The following is a 10302-nucleotide window of genomic DNA, read 5'->3' on the forward strand; positions in this document are numbered from 1 at the left end:
CATGATAGCCGCCTGCGCCCTGCGAGGCCTGGGTGGGCTCGAGCCCCCCGTACGGGACGGAGAGGATCGAAGAAGCCGGGGATCCCGGAGGGCCGTGGCGCGGGGAGAAGGGCGCAAAGACCCCTCTCCTTGGTGCCCGCTGCTTCTCACTTCGGGCTGGCAGAGACGGGGCCAGGGTGCGGGGGGCATCTGGGGCGCCTGGAACCCGGAGCCACGGACCCTGTGTCCCAGCAGCGGGTGTAGGGGGGAAGGGGTGACAAGCGCGCAGCGTCGCCAGGACCCGATTTCCTCTCCCCACACGGGGACTCACAGAGACGTCTGGCCGCGGGCGCCGCTGGGGCGGGGCTGGGGTAGGGGCCTGGGTTTCGGAGGTCCACCCCTGCCCGGGAACTGCGTGTGTGGACGTGGGCAGGAACACAATCGGCGGCGCGCGGCCCGCGGTCTCCCCGAGGGGGGCGTGTGTGCGCAGAGTTCTCCATGAATAAGGACCGTAGTGGCAGAGGCGTGTGCACACGCTCTCGCTCTCGTATACACACGGCAGCACACGCCGCCCAGTGTCACCGGGCCGGGGAGGAAGGAGGGAAGGAGCTGCGTGGAAGGGAATGGCCCAGGAACAAATACTGCCCCCGCCCGCCGCGAACCCGTCCCTCCCACGCCGGCTCGCGCCCCGCCCGCCTCCCTCGGAAGACCTCGAGGTCGAGGCCGGGAGAGGCCTGAGCTCCGTTCGGTGGGGTGGGGCTCGGCCCAACTGGCTGCCCCTTCGGAGCCGGGAAGACGGCTTTGCCCGGAGTCCGCGCGCCGAGCGCGCGGGGAGCAGAGCGCGGCCCCGCGGTCCCGGGCCCAGAGCGGTTGGTTAATGATTGAATCCCGGCTCGGGGCGGTTGAGTTCCCCTCGGCCGTCTCTGGCCCCGCCCCGTTCTTGGAGCGCCCCCAATCGGGGGTACAAAGCTGCCTCCGCTGCCTCCGCCCCCGGAGCGTTTCTCAAGAGCTGCCCCGCCGGCGGGGATCCGGCCTTCGCGGGTGAGTGCCCGGGCGGGAACCCGGAGCCGGAGCCGGAGCCGGACCTGGGCTGGCGTCCTGAGATGTGTGTGTGTGTGTGTGTGTGTGTGTGTGCGCGCGCGCGCGTGCCTGTGTGTGTGTGTGTGTGTCAGAGAGAGAGAAAGGGGGCAGGGGGCTGCTCTGTGCTAACTCAAACCAGGTTCCCTGTGTTTGCCCCAGGAGATTCTGCGGCCTGGGCTTTGAAAGTTTTTTCTCCCAGGGAGAAAGGAGGGGAAATACAATGCTTTTCTTTTCTCGTCGGAGAACTTCTCTCCCTGCAGCACCCCCGCCCCTTGCAATCTGACCGGCTCCCGCCTTTCCCTGGCTTCATGGTGCCAGTTCTTTTTCCAGGGAGCTGAGCAATTGAATCCGGGAAGTGTCCTCGATGCCCCTTGTCTGTGAGGGTCTCTTGCCCTCTCGGAGTGCTAGAGAGAGACTCTCCCTGGACCTTATCCGCCGCAGCCATCTGGACCAGGGAGTGTCAGCGAGGGGCCTCGTGGCGGGGCCTCCTGTAATGCAACTTCCCAGCGCAGCCTGGGTTTCTAATAACTCCCAGCAGCCCCCGCCCCCTTTCTGAGGCTGGGGTGGAGGAGGGGACCACCAGCAGGATGGACTGAATTTTAAGAGAACAAAGAACAGGGCACAAAGAAAGGGGTAGCTGGGCTGTGGATTTTGCCCAGAAATGGGGAGTTTGCGAGACCAGAGCCAGGTCTGGCGGGCCCGGAGGCGCCCTCAGGCTCCTGAAGCAGTGATGGGGCATCCACCAGGATCTTGGGAGGCTTCATCCTGCTGGGTGGTTGGGGCCCTACTAAGTGCGGGGCGCCATGTGGGTTCCCATTCTTACCAGCTGCCCTGTGGGAGCTGCCCATGTGACTAATTCCTGTCTTTATCTCCTCCGACTGGGACTTTGCCCGCCACTCCTTGAGGACAGCTGCTCCTTCTCACACATGGGGGCGCAGTGAACCCCCAGAGAGATGCCCAGTGGGTTTTCCTGGTCTCCCCAGGGAGCTTGGTGATCCTGCAGGACATGGGGTGGGGTGGGGGCAGCGTGATGAAGTGAGCCTGCTTCCATGTGGTGGCGATTTGGGGGTGAGTCTCAAGCGCTCGGGTATCTCCTTCAGTGTGCAGGGTCCCTGGCCACTAAGGACCGGGGTTCGGGGGACACTCTGTATCAGGCTTCACTTTGAGCTTTCCTTCCCTTGCTGGGGTTCCTGTCTTTCTCTGGCTTTTGACCTCTCTCCGTTTCCCTTCCCCTTTTCTCGCTTACACGTGCCCACCCTGCTGGCCCCATCTGCTGGTGACCTGCCCAGCTCCTGTTGTGCTGAACTCGAGAGCCCGGGCCTCACGGAATGGGAATCAAGAAGTCACAACACATAAGTGTCTCATGAAGTGGGGTGTGGGGCGGGCAGCACTGGCCTGGCTAAGGGTCTTAAACCCTCCTATACAAGTCCTTTTCCAGGAGGACTCAAGGCCCCTCTGGTTCAGAGATCCAGACCCCCTCTACCTTCGGAGTGGTTGACTTTTGAGGCCAGGACAGGCTGTACCCAGGTGTGGCCCCAGGTATTCGGTATAGACCTCTCACTTTCTCTCATTTTTCCTCCCCCTGTCCCCATGTGGATTGGGTGGGGAGCGGAGGGTTGGAAGCCAGGGTCCAGGATTGAATCCTCTTGGGCAGCAACTCCAGCGTCTCTGGCTGGATGTTCCCCCACACTCCAGAAGAGCTGGTCCCTGGGGAGGGGGGTGGGGAGGAGGAGTCTGTCCCTTGGAGGAAGGAGCTGGGTTGATGCCAGAGATAAGGCTGTCAGGCTGGGGGTGGAGGGAGTTGTGCAATCTGTCCTGGAAGCTGAGCTGACCTGAGCTTAGCTTGGCTCTTCTGACCTATGTCCTAGAAGCTTTTCCACGACCTTGGGAAAAGAACCAAGTCCCCGGCCAGGGAACCCTTTGAGGGGCCCTCTGGCAGAGTGCCCCGAAGGCCACCCCCAGCCAGGAGGGCTAGGCCTGCATTAGCCCTCTGGGTAGGGACTGTCTTCCTGGGAGGGACTCAGCCCAACGACATCACCTGCTGTCAGCATGCGCTGTGGAGGAAGTTCCAACATTAGTCCCCACGGTCCCCTCACTGTGCTCCTGAAGTTCCAGCTTAAAATACAAATCCTTGAGGAGCCTTGGGCTTCCCTCCAGCCAATGTGCATTGGAGTCTCCCTCAGGCGCTGCCAGCTTGTGGCTCCGGGCTCCATGCCAGGGTGGCAGCACTGGCATCCGAAGACTCCTTTGCCAGGAACAGGGGGACGGTGGTCTGTATTCAGCCTCCACAGCTGAGGAAGGGGCTCCCTCGTGGAGCTCAGGGGAGGGCAGTAGGGAGTGAGTTCAGGAGGGAAGACTTCCCGTTCTTACCTCGCCTCCGAGAACTTTCTGCACACGTGCCGTTTTCCTGCTTCCCTCCCGGGGACGGGGACGAGGGCGTCTGGAAAGCCACAGTGTCCTGGCAGGGAGGATTCCTGGGCATCTCTGCTCAGCCACAGCCACTTTGGCCACTATCTTCTGCTCTGGCCATCGGGGTGACAGCTGAGGTCAGCTGGGGGTGGCCTCCAGCCTCCCTGGGATCTCTGGGCCACCCTTTACCAGTGCCTATGCCGTCCTTTTTTGGGGAAGGAAAAAAAGATATATGTACATTTTCCCCCCGAGAGAGGAACAGAGAGAGAGACACCCCCCAATAGACTCTTCCTACGTCCTCAGCCATCAGGATCTCAGGCATGTGACACAAACCGAGGACCCTCCCAGGTAGCCTCAGCACCGTGGTGTCACCGCAGCTGGCCTGCCCATGTGGTCCCTGTAGTGACCGTACGTGGGCGGAGACCCCAGCTCTTGCCCTCTCCAGATGAGACAGTGAGTTGGGGCTGCCATGCTAGCTGCTTTCCCTGCCCCTCCTTCCTCTGCTCTGCAAACTGCTCCCCTCTGGTCCCCACTCAGTACAACCCTTCTTTCCTGGCCCTGGAGCATCAGAAGGGGACTGTTGCTCTTAATCCCTGGGTTGGGATTTAATCAAATGGAAAGAGAGGCAGAGAGCCTAGGAGAACCCCAAAGAAAATTCGGGCTAGCAGTATGGCGGATGGGTACCGCGAACGTGGGTCTAGCTAGGTCCTTTTGTGGGGAACTGGTCAGGCTGAGGTTTCGTGCATGATTTGTTCGTGGCAGCACTCAGGATCCTCCAGATTCCTGTGTTCCTTTTCCCCTTATCCTAGGGAGGACTGGGAGCCTTTCTCCTTTCCTCCTCCCCTCACCATCCTTATCAAACTGGAACAGAAAGAGCCGGAGGAGTCCCATTCTTCCATCCTGGGTCATTGAAGGTTTAAAGGTGAAGAAGGGCGGAGAGAAGGCAGATCAGGAGAGACGGAGCCAGGAGCCAGGGCCAGGAGCCAGGGCCGTTGGACTCACTGCAGGTGGGGAGTGCCAGGGCCGGGTCAGGGTCTGTAACTGGCTTTGGCAGCTGGGGGGACCCTTCTCCCACAACAGATCATTCCAGAGGCCCCAGGACTCCAAAGGATTCAGCCCCAGCCTCACCCTGGAGCCTTTTGAATTAGGGTGTCCTCAGGGGTGTGTCCCAGATCAATAATGTTTGAAATTAAGAGGGTGACAGTGGTCCGAGAGCCACTGGGTATGCTGGAGCACTCCCCCTTACCTAGACTACCCTAGATAGAGAGCACCTCCGAGGGAGCACACCTCCGAGCACACGCACACGTGCTCCGGCCTCGCGCAGCGCTGTCCCGAGGGCCTGATTTCTTCTATCGGGGTAGGTAATCCTCCCTGTAATGCTGGGAGGTCTGTAACATTATCAGTTGCTTGGAAAGCTCATGAGGAAACTGAGGCACATGCAGCCTGCCCAAGGTGGTGGGATAGCTGGTCGCCTGGAGAGTTTGGCTCTGAAGCCCCAAGCTCCAAAAGGGCCGCAATGGGAGATTTCCCAGTCTGCCCGGTGTGAGTCCAGATTCCCCGCAGCGTTCCCTCTGGAGACCCCCGAGTGTCCTTGTACTCCCCAGCGCTCAGTGGAGCACTCAGCTCTCCAAAGAAGCAAAGTGAAAGCAAACGAGTCTGGCAGATCTGATTTCTACTACAGCCACTTCCTTCTGAGACCTGGGGCGGGAGGGAGGAGCCCAGCTGCCCAAAGACTGAGGCCTCGCCCAGAGGAGGGAGACCTCCTCCCTGGGGGCAGGGGAGGCCCCCCACTGGGCCCCTTCCTCTGCTCCAGGTCCAGCTCTGTGGTGGGAGCGGGGTGACTTGTGTTGGCAAACACATTTCCCGGAAGGGCCTGCACCCAGCCAAGTTCCGGATGTCCTTGAGTCACTGGCTCCTCATCGTCTTGACTCCTGATGGTTCCTTCCGGTCACTCCCAGAACTTGGCTCCTTTCTCTTTCCTCCTCTGAGCTGTTCTAATCCCCAGGCCAGCCTTGAGGGAAGCTTTCTCTCCTTCACATCCTGCAGACTTTCTCCCCCTGGCCTGGAGCCGGTTCTGGGATGAGGAGAGAGGTGGATGCAGGGGCAGAGGTGAAGGAGCCAGGAGAGAGAGGCTGATTTCCAGACCAAGAAGGGCTGAGGTCCCCAACAGGGTGGGCCTCTTGGGGGTGGCGCTGTACTCTATTTCTCAGGATTCATCTGTGCGTTCCGTGGAATGGTGGGGAGCGGAGTGCCCGACTGGGACCACTGGAACCTGGGATTGCTTGCAGAGTGCCTCCTGTGGGTGTGAACTCCAAAGCCTTCATCCCATCTCCGAGGCCGGGCTCCAAAACGGCACACGCTCCTCCCCATACCCTGACGGGGAGTGGGGAAAGCTCAGAGTTCGGAGCCAGACATGTCCGGATTCTTCTCCCAGCCTGTCCTTATTCATGTGTGACGTGGGTGAATCATTTCAGTCTCTAAGTGTCAGTTTGCTTACCTGTGAGATGGGAACGATGTGATAAGCCCATAGCACAGGTGGGAAGAACACACGGTAAATCTGTCGGACGCCCAGGACCTAGGACGGTATGTGACTGAATTTGTTTTTAAGCAGTTTAATCAAAACAAAGCATCTAGCGCAACCCGCGGTACAGAGAGCTCAGCGAATGTTAGCTTTCTCATGTGTCTGTCATGACCTGTGGCCCTGTGAGAGTCCCCGAGTGGTCCAGGGAGCCCCTGTCCCCTGAGGCTGGTGTGGTACCACAGTCAGAGAGTCTGTTCCCGGGCCCACGGTCCCCGTCTGTTAGGACCCAGCACTCTTAGCTGAAGTCTCTGCGGAATATTGTGTTGTCCAGCAACGGAAGGGTAAGTTACCCAAGCTGTAATGTGTTTTTCCACGACTCAGCCTGGCTGGCTTATCAGGATCTTCCCTATAAACTGTAAGAATCATAAACTCCTTCGGTCATGGAGAATATCTGTGAGTCCAGTCATGACCCTGGTGACAAACGGGAATAACTCTAAAACAGCACTGCCAGTAGGAATGCAGTGCTTAGTCACATGCGTGATTTTATGTAACCCAATACCTTAAAAACATCGTGGCCATGTGCCATAAAAAATGATCAGCGAGGGATTTTGCATTTCTTATATGCAGACTTGGAAGTCTAGAGTGTGTTTCACACCCATAGCACATTTCAATTTTGATGCTAAAGTTTATAAATACTCGCTCAGCATTTGGGTTTCAAAACATTTACAGCTGAGGGACCAGCAGGTGGCATGGTGGTTAAGGTGTTGGACTCCCACATGGCTGACTGTGCTTCAAGTCCTGAACCCGGTGGCTTGAAAATCACACTGGCGCGTGAACATGCTTGCCCAAAGTCCCGAGAGAAGAATGGTAGGAGAAAGAACCGTGGCGTGGCCCTGGGGGGAGGTGTGATTTCTCGTTTTCCCTCTCTGTCTCTCTCTGATGAGCACGTGTACCCTATGACAAAAACCTTTTAAAAATTATGGCTGAACAATTAAAGAGTTACACTCTCAGGTTGGCCCAAATATGCTTAAGTTTTCCCAATCATTCAATCAAGCATCAGGCTTTATTTAAGTTTACGTATTTTATTCTTGAGAAAAAGAGAAGCAAGTGCCCGTGGCAGGGTCTCATTAATCCACAGAAGCCCTCCCAACCAGGATCATGGACATGCACATGTGTGTTTCAGATCAACTCAGGACCCAAACTGCAGTCTCCCTGTGGCCCTGGGGCGGCAGAGCGGCACCTCCCTCCTGTGCCGCTGCAGCTGGGTCAGCACCAGATTTTTAAAAAATAATTATTTATTTAATTCCATTTGTTATTATTTTTCTTAATTTGACTGGAAAGAGAGAGAAAAAGAGAAAGCGAGAAAGCAAGCTGCCACATCTCAGTCCGACTGAGTTATTAGAATCATTTTCCTATAAACTGTAAGAATTGTAAAAAGCCTTATGGTCATGGAGGTTATCTGTATGAATCCAGTGTAAAATAGTGAAAATGAAATAAGACTTAAATTGAGTTTCTCGGTCGCACTAGCTACAGCGTAAGCACACGAGAGCCCCATGTGGCTAGTGGCTACTCTGGTGGATGCCTGAGGTTTCGTGGTCACCGTTGATGCCAGAAACGACGAGGTTTCAAACAGTGGCAGCATTCAGCATCGTATTAGCCTTGGTAGAAGCACAGGAACGTGAAACAGGGAAGCAGCATGGCTCTTAGTCACCGGCAATGAGCTTGTCTGTTTGCAAACCCCGAAAAGGTTAAATATGAAGTTGATTAGAGTGTGTCAGACCGTGCAAGTAGCTGCCCTATATTTCAGCTATAACCAGTCAGCGAGCACAGTGTGTAAAAGAGGCAAGGCATTGGGACCAGCAGATGGCATAATGGTTACGTGGCCGGACTCCCACAGTCAACCGTGATTCGGGTCCCAGACCTGGCGGCTTGAAACTCACACCAGGAGCGTGTGTGTGCGTACCCAAGATCCCGATAGGAGACTGGAAAAGGAGGGATTGCAGCATGGCCATCCCGGGCTGGCGCGAGAGGGTGATTTCTCGCTGTCTGTCTTTCTCTGTGTCTCTCCAGTGAGCGCACACACGCTCTATAGCAAAAATCTCTCAAAAAAAGGGCGGGGGATGCAAGGTACAAAACCCATTCGCAAGAGACCATAAAATAACCCGGAATAAACATGACAGGAAATGTAGAAGACCTGTAGGAAGAGAAACCACAGTGTATTGGAGAAATGTCTAAAAGACTTGACTAAATAGACATGAAGACTTAACGTGGTGGTATTGTTAATTCTTCTCAAAGTAATTTATTGTTTTCTTTCAATTTCAATGTAATCCCATCTGGATTTCTTTTGGAACTTAATAAAATGCTTCCAAAGGCCATCTAGATCAGAAACACCAAGAAAGTTTTAGGGAAAAAAGTTACAGCAAGGGTATCATTACTCTACTAGATATTCAAAATATATTACACATCGTAATACTGTAGACCTGATTTAGAAATGACCAGAAACCAGTGGACAGAAAGGCAAATCTGGAAATAAGCCCATGGCTAAGTAGTATCATAAAGACTTTAATACATAATAAAGACAGAATTTATGTTTTGCTCACATTTTCAAACAAGTTAATAAGAGCACACAACTAAAATTACTTTATTTTATTTTATTTTTTAGAGGTTTTTGCCATAGGGCACGTGCACTCGCCAGACAGACAGAGACATAGAGACAGAAAGCGAGAAATCACCCCCCAGGGGGGATGGCCACGCCACAATCCCTTCTCCTCTTGGGATCTTGGGCACGCACGCACACGTGCCCAGCGTGAGTGTAAGCCACTGGGTCCGGGATGCGAACCGTGGTCGACTACATGGGAGTCCAGCGACATAGCCATTACGCTAACTGCTGGTCCCTAAAATTACTTTATTGTTATATGGAATAATTTTATTTTTTATTTAGGTGACTCACAACTTCATGTCACAGACCTCTTTAGGTTGATGTGTTTCCTCCTAGTGTTTTTTGGTCTTTCTTTCCTTTGAGTTTTTAATTATGATCTGGTAGTTTTAGGGGGAAAAAACCACTATTTTTATAAGCTTAGTAGTAGAGAAGGTCTTTGCTTTGCTTCATGATATTAAAAGAGACTTGATATAAAGGAGACTTGACCATGTAAAAATGTACAAGGACTCCACAGAGAACTTGCACTCACCATAATGTCAACAGGCATATGATGAATTTGCATATGATGGGCTAAGATTTAGGCATCTTTCATGTTTAAAGAAGGTACACAGATCCTTTTAAAAAGGTGAAGCTCATCCCCAGCCCCCAATCGAAAAGGGAACTGATGACTTCAAAAAGCAATTAACAAGAGAAAGGACACTGCCACCAATAGTACCTATTTTTAAAAACACAACTATTTCAAAATCACTATTATAAAATCACTAGTTTGGGGGGAGGTGATGGGGGGATGATTGTAGATGAAGGTAATTGTGTTTGTTTTCAATTCAAAAAGATGGGCGGGGTCAGACACTATCGTTGATGGGATTATAACAGTGCGATCTTTGGGAGAACAAGTTAAGATAAGAAACAAAAGTAACTCCACTGACTATAAGAATGTGCCCCTCCCCAAGTAGTTAAGGACATAGACATATTTATCTGAAAGGGTGGTGATAGAGTCACAAACCGAAGACTGAAACATCCTACATTTATCATTGGCTGACGGGATATGAAAATCAGAACATTCATTATCTTTTAAGATGTAGTTTAACTTGTTAACGTGTAAATATTTTCCCCCAGTGTGAACAATGGTTGGCTTATCCATCTAGTGGAAATGCTGCTTGTGTCATAAATCAGCTACGGGATCCAAGCGTCATGCAAATCCCGTACATAATTTACATTTTAAGGGCTACCTTTTTAAAGGTAAAAAGAAAGAGGTGAAATATTTTATTGAGTCTAATAGAGTCAAAATATTATCACTTTAACATATAATTAATATAAAAACACAACTGCCCTCCAGTGAATACTCACGCCCTCTAGCAAATTAAAAATAAAAAAAATGAAAGCGATATTTTTATGTCCTCTTTTTTATGTTAAGTCTTTGAAATCCGGGGAGTAGTTTATAGTTTCGCACATCTCAGTCTGGACTGCCTCATTCCGAGCGCCTCACAGCCAGGTGAAGCTGCCACATCGGACATTAGGTGTCGATCGTTGAGATGAGGTGGCAGAAAGTTCTCTGTGGATGATTGCTTTCTTTGTCCAGTTCCCACTTGATCGTTGTTCTGACCGGTTCTCCCCTCCCTCGAGGTACTCCTCCTTCCCTGCCTTGGCAGCAGGA

General features: G+C 53.2%; 1 protein-coding gene across 3 annotated transcripts in view; it reads left to right on the forward strand.

Moving 5' to 3' along the window:
* Nucleotides 1–10302, forward strand: part of CDC42EP4 (CDC42 effector protein 4) — a 23029-nt gene that overhangs the window by 599 nt on the left and 12128 nt on the right. Inside the window, exon 1 of one of the 3 annotated variants that reach the window (XM_006145862.1) lies at nt 957–1020. The exons of 1 other annotated variant lie outside the window; for it this stretch is intronic. The gene's annotated coding sequence lies outside the window, so the exon portion shown is untranslated. Of the gene's footprint in view, nt 1–956; nt 1021–2106; nt 2128–10302 lie in introns of those variants that run through there. One more of the 3 variants, XM_027770807.1, reaches the window with a different exon arrangement.

The sequence above is a fragment of the Tupaia chinensis genome, unplaced genomic scaffold (genome assembly GCF_000334495.1).
Source record: "Tupaia chinensis unplaced genomic scaffold, TupChi_1.0 Scaffold000159_1, whole genome shotgun sequence".
Lineage (NCBI taxonomy): Eukaryota > Metazoa > Chordata > Mammalia > Scandentia > Tupaiidae > Tupaia > Tupaia belangeri.